We start from the raw sequence: 19,745 nt of genomic DNA, 5'->3' as shown, positions 1-19,745 counted from the left end.
TTAACATCACCTTGTGACTACCATACAATAAAAGGTCTATCTAGAAAACCAAAAGCTTCTTCCATTTACTAGTCTGGGAGATAAATTAAGGGAAAGGTTAAGTAGGGGAGATTTATGATCTAATATCCAATTTTAAATCTCACAATTCTCAAAGAGGGCCAATGACATCATGAGAGTGATATCTTGACTTGTGTACAAATTAGATATGAGTGGGGCTGAGCTGTGCAAAGTCATTAGCTTCACTCTCTCCTCCAGTCATCAAAGTCCAGTGGCAAGATAAAGGTCAAGACAACTGGTGATGGCCCAAGATGCAGTGGGTGACCTTGGGTTTTCCTATTGCATATATACAACTTTTGAATGAATGGGAAGAAGGTACATAATTGATGATAAATTTAAATTATGTATCATTAGATTTGGAAACTACCAGTCCCTTCAGAGCAAATTTGGACTGGTCCTACAGAAGTGCCCCAGAATTAGGTGTGACTAATTTACAGGTTGTGCCTAATATACTGTGGTTCATGAATATATGCTTGACACCCTAAGCAACCTTCAGGCAAATTAGCCTAAGGTTCCTAGAAAAGTCTAACTCACCAGCTCTTGTGTGGCCTCTTTATGTGAGCCAACTCTAGTAAAGTTACCAATTAACTTCCCAAACAGTGTGGTTGAGTTTGAGTATCCCAAGTTTTAAAAGAAAACAGATGAGCTGCAGCTTTCCTTCCAAAATGACTCTAGGATGGTTCAGGCAGATAAGCTCACCCCATCAGAATAATCTTTGTGAACCAAGAAGTACCACACATAAAGGTAAGTTGTGATTATCTTTGCATCAGTTCTCAAAATATTTGCATTATTGTTCTTTGTGTTAGAAGATTCTAAGCAACAGTCTTATTGCTTGTTTAAACAGCAACTTTTAAAAAAATAGGTATGTGTTCATGTTGACCTTACCACTTGCTTGGATTCAATTTTTGTATAGCAGGGCCCTAATATTTTTTTTAAATTTTATTCTAATCTTCCTGTGAGTGAACCCTAAATACCACAAGCCCAACCAGACTTGTTTGGATACTCAAGTGTGAGGCTGTGCAAAAGTAGTAGATAGAGTTGGCATTGGAGTTAGGAAGACCTAAGTTCAAGCCCTGACTGATGCATACTGGCTGTGTGGCCCTGGGCAAATCACTTCATCTCTTTTGGCAATCTATAAGATTATAAATTGCAGGGAAGATGCATCTTTACTGGTAGAGGAAGTTCCTTACTGGGAGTTAGTTCCCCACAAGGAAGTCAAAGCTTTAGTTCTTATGTCTGTTACTCATGAAATTGATCATATGTTAGCCTTTTCTATCCATTGCTATGAACCAATAGACATGCATTGAATGTGATTTGGGTGTCTCAGCAAACCCTGAGGTGAGTTGGTCCTTTCTCTTATTTTAATACATTTAAAGCAGCTATCAAATTTGATGAGCTAATTGACTTTCTACAATTCAGTAGCTAATATATGTAAAGGTAATGAATTCTCTCATATCATAAAGTTGTCCTCATTCTTAATAGAATTTTTTAAAACTTTCTTTTGGATTCTTTGTGTCCTAAACCATGAAAACATGGAAGTTGCTTTATCGTTGGTGCTTAATTTCTGTTTTGGGGAGGTTTGTGACGTCATGGGAAGTGGAGAAAATGTCTAGTCTGCCATCCTTTTGCTCACATGACCCAGAAACTCTTAATAAAGTATTAATGATGATTTAATATGCAGCATCGTTGGACACTAATGATATTCATTTCAGAATTTACTAGGTCAAAATAGTTTTAATTAAATTCCTGAGATTAGTCACATCAGTGTCGATATAACAATTGTTTTCATGAAAGGAAATATTATCTGCATATCTATGTATTGAACAAGGAATAATGGTTTTTTAAAAAATTTTCTGGTATTGCTATTCTGTTGACAATAGTGATGATGCCTTACTTGTATTTTACATTTTGTAAAGTATATCTATCTATTATATAAAATCCTTGATCCTCAAAACAACTTAATGATATAAGGAAGGACAAGCCGCATCTTTTATTTCCATTTGTTAAGTAAGACAAAAAGTTCAGAGAAGTTAAGTTGCCTAAGATCATACAGCTAGTAAGGGTGACAGTAAAATTGGAACTCAGCCAGGAGGTAAGAGTAATGTCTATTTAATTTTTGTCTTTGTATAGCCCTGTAATGCTTTGTAATAGTAGGTACTTATAAATGTTTGTCAAATAGAATAAAGCCCAACCAAATCTTCTGACTTCCCAGCCAGTCCTCTTTTCACTGTCAATGCAGCTTTTCACAGAACTATTTTGAAATATCATGTCTGGCATAGTTGAAAATTAAGTAAAACTACTTGAAAACTTCAAGTCTGTTCTCTCACTAGAGATTTTCATAATTAAAATTTTGCATATTTAAAACCAGAACTTTCATATGCAAATATATTTTTTTCTAAACTAGAACTGTGATTTCATTGGTGTGGGAAGCTGTCTGTGAAGGAAACTTTCTTTACCAGTGCATATTGGCACTTACTCTGCAACTTACAAGAATAGAGAATTGTCTGTGGACACTAAAAGAGGGTAAGTGACTTCTTCAGGGCCATACACCCAATATTCATCAGAAGTCACTTGAACCCAAGGCTTCTTGACTCTAGACCAGCTCTCTATCCATCATGCCAGGTTGCCTGTTATATATGCGGATATCATTTACCGATGCAAAGTTAAGCCTTGGTTGTAAAACAGTTACGTGTTAAGATGTACAAATAGCAACTATATTCACAAATTTAGAAGTTTTCATGAAAAATTCAGCCTTGAAATATAGGCAAAGACATCTTCCAGCTGGTTTTCATGTTTAGCTCAATATAATATATTATAACACCTCCAGTAGGAATCATACACCCAACTCCAAGCCAATATAACAAATCCAGTCCCAGAGGAAAGAAGTTTCAAGATAGCTACTTTGTTCATAAAAATGCTCTGTTTTGGCATATTTTATTTTAAAAGTAATTTTAAGTTGAGCAGCTCTTTAAACAGGTAATTCTTTTGTGCGATTTTTTTTGTTTTTTATTAGTATTTTATTTTATTTTTTCCAATTACATGTAAATAAACAGTTAATTCTAAATTCATCTCACCAATTTTGTGTTGGATAAGACCCTCTTCCCTAGAATGCCACCCTCACCCATGCATTTTATAATCAGAAATTCAGCTTTATGAAATTGACTTTGTGAGCTTTCCTTGGTAAATAAAGTACTTCCTCATCATACTTTGTGAGCAAAGAATGACATCAGGCATCCAAGATACAGTCATCTCATTGACCATGCAGCCCAATCTGAAAATGTCAGTGAAAACAAGGAAGCAGGCCCCTGTAGTCCTTTCCTTTGATTGGTCCATTTTTCCAGGAACATCTATTTAAAGGAAGGACTTCTAGCCATAGTTACTCCTTCACTTCCTCTCTGACTGGTCCTGATTTTCTGGACTTCTTTCTCCATTGTGCCCAGGGATCTTCTCCACTTCCAACCCCTACTTTTTAGATGCCTCTTGTGTTGTCTTCCCATATTACTCCTTGAAGGCAGGAACTATCTCTTTTCTTTTATTTGTATCCTTAGTGGAGCAGCTAGGTGGAGCAGTGGATAAAGCACCGGCCCTAGATTCAGGAGGACCTGAGTTCAAATCTGGTCTCAGACACTTGACACTTACTAGCTGTGTGAACCTCGGCAAGTCACTCAACCCTCATTGTCCTGCCAAAAAACAAACAAAAAATATTTGTATCCTTAGTGTTTAGCATTATCATTCCTGATTGGCCAATAATAGGTCACAGCCCAAGCCCTGCTTGGTCATTATTTGGGTTTTGTTGGCTTAGAGTGAGTATAAATAGCAATTGCTTCTATTTTGGCCAGAAATCCTAAGGATCTCCCCCTCCCAGGTTGATTTGGGGTTTTGTTTTTCACCTAGGTAAAAGAGGCCATTCATTACCTCATTTCTTACTTAGCCTTAAGGGGGCAGGTAGGTGGCACAATGGATAGGGCACTGGCCCTGGAGTTAGGAGGATGTGAGTTCAAATCTGGCCTCAGGCACTTGACACTTACTAGCTTGTGACCCTAGGCAAGTCACTTAACCCAGTGCCTCAAAACATATGGGGCCTTTTCCATGTCCTGATCTTTATCCTACCAGTAGACCCAGATGGCTCTGGAGGAGAGAAGAAGCTGGTGACTTTGCACAGCCCTCCCTCACTTAAATCTGATTCATTTGCAAGTCATGACATCACCTTCCTGAAACCATGGTCCTCTTGGAAAACAAAGGACAAACACCCAAAAAGCACATTGTTGTTGTTGTAGTAGTAGTAGTAGTAGTAGTAGTAGTAGTAGTAGTAGTAGTAGTAGTAGAGTCATGTCTGACTCTTCATAACCCCATTTGGTGTTTTCTTAGCAAAAATGTTGGTCATTTTCTTCCAGCTCATTTTACAGAGGAGGAATTGAAGAAAACAGGGTTAAGTGACTTGTCCAGGATCACACAGCTCTTAAGTGTCTGAAGCCAGAATTGAACTTTTCAAGATAAGTGTTCCTGATCCCAAGCCCAGTGCTCTACAACACTACTTAGTATATAGTGATTAATAAATGCTTGTGGACTTGACTTGAATTTCTATACAATACCCCTCCTATCCCTAGTGCTAGATCTCTCACTTTCACAGGAAAGAAGTCACAGCCTAATTTAAGGAAAAATAAGTCTTGTCTAAAAAAACACCTAGACTGAAAGAGGAAGGGAGGAAAACCCTGCATAAATGGGAATCGTAAAAGCATATGTTCCAAATATCTAATTTAAAAAGTTAATAGAATCGCAAGAAATCATTCTTTTCTAACATAGGACTTAGATGACTGGAAGAGAGTGTGAGGTTAACAACTTTACACAGCTCTGTCTTACTTAAAGCCAATTCACACACAAGTCAAAACATTGCCATTTTGATGTCATTGGTCCTCTTTGAGAATGAAAGATGAACAACTCCTTTGTCAATAAAACATAGTCTCATCTTTTGAAATGGTTGTATTCTATCAATTTTTCTGAGCATAAACTTTTCATACAATAAGAAGTGTTCCAAAAAATCTTAGTAAGTTTTTAAGTTTTAATAAGACTTGCACTAAAAATTTTGGAACAACTTGGACTTAGTTGTTAGATGGCACAATGAATAGAGTGCCAAGCCTGAAGTCAGGAAGACTCCTCTTCCTGAATTCAAATCTGGTCTCAGACATTTTCTAGCTGTGTGACCCTGGGCAAGTCACTTAACCCTTTTTGCCTCAGTTTCCTCATCTGTAAAATGGGCTGGAGAAGGAAACAGCAAACCACTCCAGTATTGTGCTAAGAAAACCCCAAATGGGGTCACAAAGAGATGGACACAACTGAAAAACAACTAACAATAACAGTATTGATACACTTCGGTACTCTGATGAATCTATTATTCAATGACTTGGATAACTCCTCTAGCAAGTGTAGCTCATAGCTACATAGCTTCACTAAGGGAATAATTATGTTTTTTAAAAAAAAGACTTTTGAATCTGGAAATCAGCTGGGATCGTTGAAAGCCCTAAACAATTATCTAAATGTGATCAAGCCTGATCTCTTCCTCCTATTCAATTCTGATCCCAGTTCATTGTAGCACTCTTTCGAGGTATACCTGTGTGCACAGGCATGTGTCTAGGTATATATACACACATATACCCATACCCATATCTATACCTACACCTATATCTATACATATATACTTACAGACTAGATCAATAGCTTAAAATGAACAACAAAGCATTGTTCTGAAAAAAACAATGCAGATAGATCAATATGGTGAATGGTTCACTGAATGTAAAAGAAGGAAAACAAAAACACACTGGATGTTTTCAAGCAAAAATGCTGCATTTCTCAAAACAAACATTGCCAGCAGGTGCAAAGTACACATACGTTCACCATCCAATGCTTGTTTATGAAGCTGCCAAGTAAAAATGTGTGTAAGTTATTAACTAAGGATAGAAGCAGAAACATAAGTTTGCCAACAAATTAAACTCTTCTATCTTTTCCATTTTAGAGATTTTGCTCCCCTATATGCTTTTTTCTGTGCTAATTTTGGCTAGAGAGCCGATGTATGTATATGTATATACTCTTGTATAAGCATGTATAAGTATGATGAGGAAGTACTTTATTTACCAAGGAAAGCTCACAAAGCCAATTTCATAAAGCTGAATTTCTGATTATAAAATGCATGGGTGAGGGTGGCATTCTAGGGAAGAGGGTCTTATCCAACACAAAATTGGTGAGATGAATTTAGAATTAACTGTTTATTTACATGTAATTGGAAAAAATAAAATAAAATACTAATAAAAAAACAAAAAAATTGCACAAAAGAATTACCTGTTTAAAGAGCTGCTCAACTTAAAATTACTTTTAAAATAAAATATGCCAAAACAGAGCATTTTTATGAACAAAGCAGCTATCTTGAAACTTCTTTCCTCTGGGACTGGATTTGTTATATTGGCTTGGAGTTGGGTGTATGATTCCTACTGGAGGTGTTATAATATACAAGAGTATATACATATACATACATCGGCTCTCTAGCCGAAATTAGCACAGAAAAAAGCATATAGGGGAGCAAAAAATTAAAAATTAAATTAAAAATTAAAAAAAATTAGCACAGAAAAATACTTATATGTGTACATACTTATATGTGTACGAACATATAAATATATGTGTGTATGTATTTGTAGATGTATACAATGTATATGCATGCATGTTTGCTTATGTATATATACATGTATGTATGTAACACTTATATGTGTATATATACATGTATGCATGTAATACTTATATGTGTACGAACATATAAATATGTGTGTAGATGTATTTGTAGATGTATACAATGTATATGCATGCATGTTTGCTTATGTATATATACATGTATGCATGTAACATTAGTTGACATCCCTCAACTTACACATGGGTATGCCCAGACAAGCTACCCTAGTACTCCATGGATACATATCTGCTCAAAAACAATTTGTAAGACTTCACTGAGCAATGTGCATATGGGGATGGGTGACATGAACCTCTGATGTAATAGGTAACCAACATCTTCTGGTAGTGTTATCATACTGCTTCTAATGGGTACAAAAAGTTAATCAGTTAAGTAGTGCCTTCAGGATTTAAGTCCAGTTTTGTTTGGTTGGTTTTTTAACCTGCTCAATAAGCATTAGGTCTCTGTCTCTGGCCATTATCTGACTCAGGATCAGAAGGTGCTTACAACTCCCATTTAATATCTGCTACCCATTCAGTATCATTTTAGAGCAAGGGTTTTTAACCTAGGGTCCAAGGACTCTTCCCCTCCCAAAGAATCCATGGTTATAACTTCAAGGGTTCTGTAAACTTGGATGAGAAAAAATGACATTTTATTTTCACTAGCCTCTAACTGAATTTCATATTTCATTTCATTATGATGTTACTGATAAAAATTTTAAAATATGAGATAAAGTCCATAGGATTCATGAGGCACCAAAAAAAGTTTAAATATCTGTTTTAGAAGCTAGTGAAAGATGATATAACATCCAAGGAAATACATCCATGGTGCCAACCATGCAAAAGTCTACATCCAGACATGTACCTTGAACATGTTTGATTTCCTGGCATCCTAACATTAAGCACTATCCAAAGGACATCCTGTGATAAGAAATAAGTGCATGGGAGCAGCTAGGTGGCACAGTGGATAAAGCACTGACCCTGGAGTCAGGAGTACCTGAGTTCAAATCCAGCCTCAGACACTTAACAATTACTAGCTGTGTGACCCTGGGCAAGTCACTTAACCCCAATTGCCTCACTAAAAAAAAATTTTTAAAAAGAAAAAAAAAAGAAATAAGTGCATGTACCAGCCATGCTAAGAGCTATATCCATGGTTATATTTTTCCATCGCTTTAAGAAAATTTCCAAAGAGGTCCTAGGGTTGAGGTGGGATGAGGTTTACAGTTCAATTTTCTATGCATGGGGTTTATTTTGTGTGTTAGTCTCTTTTTAAAAAAACTAAAATGAGGCAGACAAAAAACTCTTGCTTTCCAAAGCTGAGGTTTGTTCAAGAAAGGATATATAATTAAAACAAGCATTCTTATGGCAAGGAGGAGTTCAAGGTGACTTCTGAGTAATTGGCTAATGTGCAACTTCCCAATTCTCTCTCTCTCTCTCTCAATCCCAGAGACATGAGCAGCTGGGACTCTAAATGGAGTAACTTATAAATATGGGGTCTTTAAAAAAATTTACAGTACTAATCCCCAGCCAAACCTGACCAGCTAGCTACTATCAGGAGTGATTATATTTTTGCCATATTGGACATTCTGGTGAGCTTTCTGGAGTACATAATTAGAGCAGATTTCTTGCCAAGAGGAGCAGATAATATAATACAGTCTCATGTATATATCAATACTTGCTCCTTCTACATTTTTGCAGATGTAAAATTGATAACGACTACTTAATCACTGAGAACTTGGACATCAACACTTTCTCTACATTCTCTAACAAGCCAAAGTTTTAGGATGAAAAGGGCATAAGTATTAAATGTTCCACATGTTGATAGATAGATAGATAGATGATAGACAGATGGATGGATGGGCAGATGGATAGATAAATAGATATAGATAGGTAGATGGATAGACAGATTAATAGATGATAGATAGATAGATAGATAGATAGATAGATAGATAGATAGATAGATAGATAGATAGATAGATAGATGAATGGATGGGCAGATATATAGATAAATAGATATAGATAGGTAGATGGATAGACAGATTAATAGATGATAGATAGATAGATAGATACCAATTTTTTATTTACTTGCCAGACATTGTGCTAAATACTGGAGATAAATTAAAAACAAGCAAGATAGTCCCTGCAGACCCAGGGGAGCCAATGATTCAGGAGGTGCTAAGCCAGTACTCAGTTTGAATAAATATGCCCGTCTCTCTACCCTTTTGCCCTTTTGCTCCCTGGCATCAAATAAGGCAATACTTCCATGACCTCCCAGGTTGGGGAGTGGCAGTGGTTTCCCTATCTCCCACCTGACTACCATGTTCTCACGAACACATGATGCTTCTATTTCTTTTGTGTTCATTCTTTCCAGATCTTAGATGTGTAATTATTCAGAGATGAAATTAGCCAGTTTGTAACCTTGTGAAAATCTAGAAGTAAGAAGAATCATGAGAGATCTCCATCAGGCACCCATATGGGTTAGCTCAGTCCCCCAGAGATAGTCAGAGTGGCAGATGACAGAAGAAGCACCTCCTGATGGAGATGGAAAGCCAGTAACCCAAGGATGGGGCCACTTTGGGGAAATCTAATAGAGAAAAGTGACAGCTATCAATTCTAGAAAGACACTGATCCTTGGAGCCCTGCAGAGGGGCACCTAAGTGGTACTTCATGAGGACTCCACAAAGAGAGAAAAGGACCCTCCAGGGCTGGGGGTCTTGAAAAAACCCCAATCCCCATATGTCCTCTATATGTATATCTCATTGCCTTTGTACTTTGTTTGAAACCATACTCCCCAGGGATATTGGGTGTGCACAAGATAGAATGCAAACTCCCTGATTTGGGTTCTTTTTCTGCATCTGCTGTTTTTGCTATTCCCTATTAGTAAATGGTTATTGATGGTTGATTGATATGGAGGAGGTAGAACACATCGGATGATGGAATGCTTCATAAGCAGTAATATTAGAAGCCACAACTCTTCAAGGTGACTCCCTAGAACTCAGGGAAATAGTGATAGGCAGAACCTAACCTGTCAATGCAGTGGTAGGGGGGCAAGTAGACCCAAGGGGAAGGACTATACCATAAATGTTTATGCATTCACCTATTAGTGAGGAAGTTTGATCCATTAGGTAAGAGTGATTAATTGTGCTGGAACTAAAAGCTGTAGATTTAGTAAGAGATGATGCATTACAGAAATGCAATAAAAATGATATTAAGGGGCAGCTAGGTGACACAGTGGATAGAGCACCGACCCTGAATTCAGGAGGACCTGAGTTCAAATCCGGCCTCAGACACTTAACACTTACTAGCTGTGTGACCCTGGGCAAGTCACTTAACCCCAATTGCCTCACACCAAAAAAAAAAAATGATATTAAGACAAAATTCACTGTTTTTCAGCACTTTGGCATTTTGCTATTTAAATAAGACAAGTGCCACACTATACAGTATACCTCTCTTTTAGAGGCAATGAGGCCGCCTTCATACAAAAAAGTGAGAGAACATCTGCAATAGAGGACACCTGGAATTCTTTGCTGCTAATGAAAGAGTTGATTCTATGGTTGAATGAAATATCACATTATGAGGTAATCTTCCTCAATAACCCTTCCTGCTTTTAAAGAGATGCAGGCCCCTTGTCTGAAAATTTTCTACTTAGCTTCCCGATCACATATCACAATAATGAAGAGAATTGCAATCACCACGATGTAGGGATATTCATAAATCTCTTCATTTAAAAAGTCAGACTCAATACAGAAGGGTAATGTCATTTTTTCAAAGGTTAGGTTAGCATGAGAATAACTAATTGAACCATTTGCTTCAATATGAATATCTTGTGAATACTTATTATGAGAGTTTTGTTTTCCAGTACTGAATGAATTGCCACTGCCCGTGGCATGAGTTTTCCCTGAGAGCAACCAAGTTCATTCCAACAAGCATTTTTAATCTCCTATTAACTATAAGTCACTATGCTAGGAATGGAGTCTACAGAGGCAAAAGTGAAAGTTTCTGCCTTTAAAGAATGTCAAAGGGGCAGCTAGGTGGCACAGTGGATAAAGCACCAGCCCTGGATTCAGGAGGACTTGAGTTCAAATCCAGCCTCAGACACTTAGTAGCTGCATAACCCTAAGCAAGTCATTTAATCTGTCTTAACTATAAAATGAGGGTACTAATAGCACCTACCTCCCAGGGTTGTTGTAAGGACAAATGAGATTTATAAAGTGCTTTAAGCACAATTCCTGGGATATAAAAGGTGCTTAATAAATGCTTGTTTTGTTCTTTCCTTCCATTCCACTGGGTGGAAAGGGGGCAGTACAACATGTACACAAATAAGAAAATGCAATACATACAAAATAACAAAAATGATTTCAGAAGGGAGAGAACATCTACATCAATGTGGACAGGGGAAAATGAAGTTCAGAAAAGGCCTGATAACAGAGGCAATACTTGAACTTCAGGAAGTCTAGGGTTTATAAAAGACATAGTTGGGGAGGGAATATGTCCCAGACTTGGAGGGAGGGGTGAAGGAAGGACCAGTTGCAAAAGATAATGAGGAGGAGGAGGAGGAGAAATGCAGTGTTAAATATTTTGTTAAGCAAGTAAGTCAGTTTGAGTGAAATGAATAGTTTGGGAAGGGGAGTAATGAAATAAGGCTAAAAAAGATAGACTGTTGTCATATTGTGAGGGGCCTTAAAAGTCAGACTGAGAATTTTCTATTTTATCATAGAGGAAGTTTGTTTTTTCATTCATTTTTCAGACATGTCTGACTTTGTGTGACCCTATTTGGGGGTTTCTTGGCAAAGATACTGGAGTGGTTTGCCATTTCCTTCTCCAGTTCATTTTACAGATGAGGAAACTGAGGCAAGCAGGGTTAGATGATTTACCAAGGGGGCAGCTAGGTGGCGCAGTGGATAGAGCACCGGCCCTGAATTCAGGAGGACCTGAGTTCAAATCCGGCGCCAGACCCTTGACACTAACTAGCGGTGTGACCCCGGGCAAGTCACTTAACCCCATTTGCCTCACCAAAAAAAAAAAAAAAAAGATGATTTACCAAGGATCACACAAATAACAAGTATCTGAGACCAGATTTGAACTCACAAAAATTAGTCTTCCTGACTATAGGCCTCTATCCATTATGCCTCCTGGCTACCCCAATAAAGGCAATAGAGATTTACTAAAGATTTTTGTAGATTGGCATTGACATGATCCCATATCTGTTTAAGGAATTTGGCACCTGTGTTGAAAATGGATTGGAGCAGGAATACTGATTAAGAGGCTATTCCAATAATCTCTGAGTTTGTGCCCCTAACTTCCATTTATACTAGCAGATTGGGTCCCTAGAGGGGCAAATGCTACTATTCTTAGGGTTCTAGAAGTAATCCTATGGGTGTCAGCTCCTACTACTATAGACCCTAATCCCTTACTGGTTTGAATCCTATTAACAAATCATCCAGCTGACTGCTACTAACTCTTATCAAAAGACAAAGCAAGAATAACCATTACACAACATTTCACTTGCTAACCTAGGGCCAAATACACACACATAAAGAGAGTTGTCACAAACTTATGACAGAAATGGAGCACTAAGATGGGTTGTTTCATAGCTGTTCTGGGTTTCCATTGCTAGCCTAGAATGTTCCACTGCTGAACTCGGCCACTCTTCTGGTAAGGGGCCGCTCTATTCTTCTTCACTACAGACATAGTGCTGTCCTCTTTCAGAAAAGACAGAGTACCTTAGCCTGGTATTTGCAGAAGCTTCTGTAATTTTTGTCCCTTACTTGGACTCTGAAGCATTTCCACCACATAATCCAGTAAGTATCAGCAAAGAGGAGTATAGGTTTTCTTCCACCAGACTAAGGATCTCTTCTCAAACCAACTTTTTCTAGTTTAGGGCTGAGTCCTCTCAATGAGGAACTTCACTCTAACTTATGGTAATTAACCAGGACATTTATCAAATCATTATCTCTGAAGCCCAGACCATAACTAGGCAGTTGACATTTGCCCAATAATCACAAAACACTTTTGGAGTTCAGGGATCTCCAGTTTTTTACTCTAAAGTTCTCCTATTAACCTTATACAAATCAGCATCTAGGAAACAAGGCAATAAAACAGTCTTTATCCTGAATAAGTTCATTGTTTCTGCAAGCTGCTTTCTTGGTGCTTCTCACATTTGTCTTTGTCTTTACCCCTTTCAATTAAAAACATGCCAGAGGCTAAAAGGGTCACATCTTTATACCAAACAAGAGCTGATGTAGACGTAAGCCAAGATGGAGGCTGTGTAATGGAGAGAAGGGTATAGATAGAAGAGAAATTGTGAAAACAAAAATTAATTTTATAAACATAAATTTTAAAATGAGTAAAGGAAAAATTTTAAACTGGTTCTTTCTTAAAAGCCACAATGTGATAATGTATTTGGGATGAGGGATTTCAAAGTTTGCTACTTTGAACAGATACAGCTCAGACCCCCAGGACTATGTGGCTTCCCACTTCTGTTGGCTATGCCAAAAATATCCACCCACTTCCTCTTCTGGGAACTGCATACCTTCCCAGGGGAAAAATATGTATCTATAGATTCTTTGTATCTTCAATTCAAAATATAACAAAATAAGACCACTAAGTTTAAACTGAATTCTCATTGACCTGTTCCTGAAATCTTTTTGAGGACAGAGGAAGGACAAAAGGGGAACTATGCACATCAGAACCAAAACAGAGACTACCAAGAGAAAAGAGAAGTCTGGTTTGCATTTAAAATGCCTCTCTGGCTGCTTCCTCTATTAAAAGGAATGCTTGGCAGGAAGCCCGTTAACTCACTGCCCTCAGAAATGCTTATTCTATACTTTGTCATGTTAGTCATCATTCCCCATTGCTTATCTGACCCAAGCAGTTTGTCTGGCTTCATTTGTTGCCAGGCTGTTTTTAGGTGTCATCAGCATATATTGCTCTTTACAAACAATGTACTGTGTAGGATCCAATGTATTCCTGATGTGCTCTCATTCTTTTAACATAACATAAGGACTGGACTTTTCCCTAATGTATAAAAATGGATCTCTGACATTATTGGTGTGGCCAATCTCTCCAATGATACACATTGCAACCCATGCTTGCTCATCCTCTGAGAGTTCCATATCCTTGCTTAACTTCACCACCGAGGGTCCACACAGGATCCTGGTACCTTTCCTTCCTTTTTCCTGATAGCTCTATGACTACAAATGGAGCATATGGGCTATCAGTTATTTCACCATCTTGACTATCTTCTTTTTTCACTTATAAATGTCCTTAATGATATCTTTTACTCTGATCAATGGGAATTCTTATTTTTTTTTTATGGGCAATGGGGTTAAGTGACTTGCCCAGGGTCACACAGCTAGTAAGTGTTAAGTGTCTGAGGCTGGATTTGAACTCAGGAACTCCTGAATCCAGGGCTGGTGCTTTATCCACTGCGCCACCTAGCCGCCCCTGGGGGAATTCTTATTTTTAACATGTTCCAACTCAATGTGTTACAACTTACAATTTTTAAGTTATATTACAATGTATTTGTAATGTGTCATGTATATGCAGAAGCCAGCTCAACCTGGGAGCCAGTGGTTAAATTTTCCACATGAGCATTTACACCTTGGAAACTGTCAAATACTACAAATCAGGTCTTACTTTATTGTTTTCTTGACTTTCTAAATGTAAGAAAGTGGTGGGAAAATGTCAATAATGCAGGATCAAATTCAAAAGTGTGTCTTGCATTTTGGGAGAACTGGTTGTTAAACAATTACCAGTGAATTTCCTGCATGTGCTTCTCCATTGCCCTTTGTGTGATACTCATTTTCAATTCTTCAGAGACTACATTGTTCTGTGACTCCATCATATAACAACACTGGTAAAACACAAATATTGAAAAGAAAGTCCTTTGTTTCAGGAAGAAATTTGAGTCACTAAAAGAACTGTGAAACTTCCTGAAAGCAATTTAGCCTTGTTCCGTCATTTCACTCATATATCTGAGTCTTCGTGACTGCATTTGGTTTTTTTGGCAAAGATATTAGAGTGGTTTGACATTTCCTTCTCCAGCTCATTTTCTATCTGATGAAACTGAGGCAAACAGGGTTAAGTGACTTGCCCTGGGTCACATAGCTAGGAAGTATCTGAGGCTGGATTTGAACTCAAGAAGATACATATTCCTGATTGCTCCTCCTAGATGCCCCTGTTTTATTCTCAGTGATGTGAGGAGGAGAAGGAGGAAGAGAAAGAAAGAAGTTGTAACTCAATATTTAAAAAAAAAAAACAATTGTTAAATTTGTTTTACATGTAATTGAATAAAAATAAAACATTAAAAATAAATAAAAATTAAGTCAGAGGGAGAAAAAGAATGACCACTGTAACACTAATAAGTTACTTCCTATGTGTTAAAATAATCAAATACATTTTTAATAATATTATTTAGTGATTGCCATGTCCAGTGCCTTTGGATTGTTTTGTCAAAGGAAGGAAACAAGCATGTATTAAGTATTTACTATGTGCCAAGTACTATGCAAAATGCTTTACAAATGCTTTTCATTTGATCCTCATAACAACCCTGCAAGGAAATACTGTTATTATCTCCACTTTGCAGTTAAAGAAACTGAGGTTAAGTGACTTGCCCAGCTAGTAAGTGTAATGAGATTGGACTTGAACTCAGGTCTACCTTGACTGTAGACTCAGCACTCTGTCCACTGCACTATCTAGCTGCTTCAAAAAATAATAATAATGATAGCCATTGCGCATAGGTTTGAAACTTTTGGATAGTCTTTGAGCCTTTGGACTATCTTGCTCCTTATAATTACTGATCCAAATTGCCCATCATATTTTTCACCATTCTCAGTTATCCCTACCTATGTATTGAAAGCAATGAGTATCACTATTTATGTTGATTTGATTCGGTGGAAGGAAGGCTCTTCCTGAATATTCTACCCCTTTTTCCTCTCCAACAGATGTTGATGTATAAGTTGCAATTCTTTCCATACTTTTCCCCAAAATATTTACCATGAGCACTGTAAGGTGACCAAATGTCACATTAAATGACTTTTCTTGTTACCTTTTGACATATGATAGAATCAACTCTTCCAATTCCTTTTTATTCTTCTCTAAAAAACTTTTTGAGCCATACACATATTTAGCTATAACTTCACCCCATTTTCAGATTTCTTTCATAACAAGAATGCTAATATTAATACCATTTATTTCCTTTAGTGGTATGTCCATTCATTGGTCATTGTACAATCTAACACTTAGAACATCTACAGCTGAGTTAAAGTTTATAAATTTTCTAAAAACTGTATGATCCTTATTATCCATTGCCCCCTTTTCTTCTACTTGCAGAAGTGCTGGAGGCCTCATAGAATTGAAGGCTGTTTTGAATTTTTCTTGATTTCACGTGTTACTAAAACCAAAAGATTCATCAACAGGTGGCCAGGATATTGTTGGTGTCTGTCTCAATACTTAGGGAGGTTGGTCCTCATAAGGAAGACTCAGTTGATTGGGAGGATCATAATTCTGGTGGTGTTATATGAAAATGGGAAAGTAGTTGATTATCCTTGAACACTCAAAAAAGCTCAAAATTTGATTTTAGAAAAAAAATGTATTCCTTTATCTCAAAATGGTAGCAATCTATTTCTTCAGAATCTGGAGGTTGGATGAGGATAGGCAATTCTTTTATTTATTTATTCTTACAAAATTGCATTCCCAGAACATCTTAAACTCTCTGGAAGGTACAATCAGGGGCAATAGAAGCTTCATGCACAAAACCAAAATATTTCAAAAGAACATAGGTAATTTAGCCCAAAGATGCGTTTGGTGTTATAGTACTGTCAACTGAGGCTCCAGAGCAACCTTTTGCAGATAAGCCAGCTGCTTCAGAGTTAATTCCCTAGAGATGACATGCCCTATCTGCAAGGGGAGGGGAAGGGAGAGAGGATAAATAGATAATATAAATATATTATATAAATCTGTTTATAATATAAACAGATGATGGATAGATAGATGATAGAGACAGAAAAAGAGATGATAGAGATAAATGATAGAGAAGAATATATAATGGATGACGGTTGACAGAAATAGATGCTAAAGATGGGTACATAGAGAGATGATAGAGATAGATGGTAGATAGAAATGATATAGAAAGTGATATCATATAGAAATCCTAGAGACAGATGATAAAGATAGATATGTAGAGAGATGGGAGAGAGAGAAGGGAAGAGAAGAGAGGGGAAGGGAGGGGAGGGAGGGAGGGAGGGAGGGAGAGAGAGAGAGAGAGAGAGAGAGAGAGAGAGAGAGAGAGAGAGAGAGAGAGAGAATTTATTAAGTGCCAGCAACATTACTGAGTTTCTACATTGCAATAAGCTGAGCCAAGGAGTAATTAAAGAGCACAGTAAATAGGACCTATGAGGATAATACCCTACATGCTGGAAGAAGAAAACCAGAAGTAAAGAGCACAGAGAGCTGGGGACCAATGATCAGTATTACCTGAAGAGAACTAATGGGCAAGGACCAGTTCTACAGACAAAGAGGCCTTCATGCAGTATGACAGCACAGAGGGATTAACTCTAGTTTCTCCCCTTGTCAAAGCTCCATCCAGGCTGGTCATAAAGACAGTACAGGTCTCTAGAAGGTAAGGTGCTGTTCCCCCCACCCCTGCTTCAGGGAGGGAGAAGGGGACTTGATTACCTCAGGGATCAGATGTGAGTCAAAGTCCTTCAATTTACTAATAAATCATCCTGTAATTTCAGCTTGATAAGCCTAAATGTTTACAGGAGGAAGTGGTAGCGGCAATCTTTGGTGAAGTGTGTGAGTGATAGATAATGATATTCCTAGCTTCCACCTGCAGGGGGAAACTGAGTCATAGGAAGTAGGGGTCCTCAAAATGTCTTCAGACCCTTTGGGTCAGGAGGGAGTCTTCAGCACAAAACTTATATTTACATTAATATTTATTGGCATATTTAAAGCTTTTGATAATCAAAGTTCTGGCTTTGCCACTAATTACCTATTTGACTTTGAGCCAATTCTTTCACCTCTCAGTTCTCTCAATTCTTTTCCTCATGTATAGGTGGTCTCGGGTCCCTTGCAGTTCTAAGATTCTATGATTTATAAATATGTATTAAAAGAACTTTTAAAACACCCTTTATAAACTTTTCTGCATGAATTCCATAGACTTCTAGACCATCAACACTAGAAGGGATCTTGGAGATCATCTATTCCAATCTCTGCATTTTTACAGTTGTAGCAGGGAGAGATCAGGGAAATCTCTGATTGGCTTGACTGGGGCACTTCCTTTGGAGGTAGACACATATTTGGCTTCCTTACTGAGAGACATAAACATTGCTTGGATGACAGAGAATTCCTGGTTGTTTCTCCATGATTACAATTACATAGAAGATTGATGATAGAGTCAAGAGAATGAATCTTACTGGAAGAAGCTGCTCATTCTTTGTTCTATAAGAGGAACAGAGAAAAACAACTCCTTTCTCTTGGAGGCAAGCACTAACTCTGTCTTGGATTTCCACCAAGGAAGAGAAGGGATTTTGCCCTCATTTTCCAGCAACAATAACATGAAGTAGCAGCTCATGGTAGCATGAGATGTTTGTCTAGGCAAGGCTTAGAATGGACCTTTAGTGTCAGATTAACATCTTCTGTCTTTCTGTTAGCTTTTATGAGAATAGTTCAATGACTAGTGATACTGAGAAATGAATATTTCTAATTTTGGAAGAGATCTAGTTCCTGAGTCAAGTGCTAGCTGTCCAGTAAGAGATCTCATTAATATATTTCTTGGAGTAGGATAAATGGGAAAAATAGGATGGCAGGAAATACATATTGGTAATCATTCCTGTGGAAAAAAAATTTATAGCAAGTTTCTCTGATAAAGATTTCATTTCTCAAATATATAGAAAACTGAGTCAAATATATAGAAATAATAGTCATTCCTCAATTCATAAATGATTAAAGGATGCGAAGAGGCAGTTTTTAGGCAAAGTAATCAAAGCTTTCTATAGTCATATAAAAATGCTCGAAATCACTACTATTTAGAGAAACATACATTAAAACAACTCTGAGCTACCATCACACACCTTTCAGACTGGACTAGGAAAAGGAAAATGACAAATATTGGAGGAGATGTGGGACAATTATAATACTAATGCAATGTTGTGGAAATTGTATACTGTTTCAGCCATTCTGGAGAGCAATTTAGAATTGTGCCCAAAGGACGATAAAGCCATGCATACCCTTTGACTAAGCAATACCATTACTAAGTCTGTATCCCAAAGATATAAAAACAAAAAGGAGGGCAGCTAAGTGGTGGAGTGGATAAAGCCCTGGATTCAGGAGGACCTGAGTTCAAATCCAGTCTCAATCACTTGACACTGACTAGCTGTGTGACCCTGGGCAAGTCATTTAACCCTCATTGCCCTGGAAAAAAAGGAAAATTACCTATATGTACAAATATATTTATAGCAACTCTTTTGGTGGTGCAAAGAATTGGAAATTGAGGGGATGTCCATCAACTGGGTAATAGCTGAACGAGTTGTATACGATTATGATGGAATACTATTGTCCTATAAAAAATGACAAGCAGGACAATTTCAGAAAACCCTGGAAAGATTTACATGAACTGCTGAAAAATTAAATCAGCAGTACCAGGGGAACATTGTACAAAGTAACAGCAATTTTGTAGGATGATCTACTGTGAATAGGTGTTCTCAGAAATACAATGAGCCAAGACAGTTCTGAAGGACTTACAATGAAGGGTGTTGTCCATCTCCAGAGAAAGAACTAGAGGAGCCTGAATGCAGATCAAAGATACTTTTTCTTTACTTTCTTTATTTTTCTTGGGTTTGTATTTGTCTGTTTTTTTCCCAGCATGATTTACATGGAAATGTGTTTTGCATGACTATATACGTACAACCTATGTCTAATTGCTTGCATTCTCAATGAGGATGGAAGGGAAGGGGAGAGAAAGAATTTGGAACTCA

The sequence above is a fragment of the Dromiciops gliroides genome, chromosome 3 (genome assembly GCF_019393635.1).
Source record: "Dromiciops gliroides isolate mDroGli1 chromosome 3, mDroGli1.pri, whole genome shotgun sequence".
NCBI classification, from domain to species: Eukaryota; Metazoa; Chordata; class Mammalia; order Microbiotheria; family Microbiotheriidae; genus Dromiciops; species Dromiciops gliroides.
Note: the sequence above shows the minus strand (reverse complement) of the source record.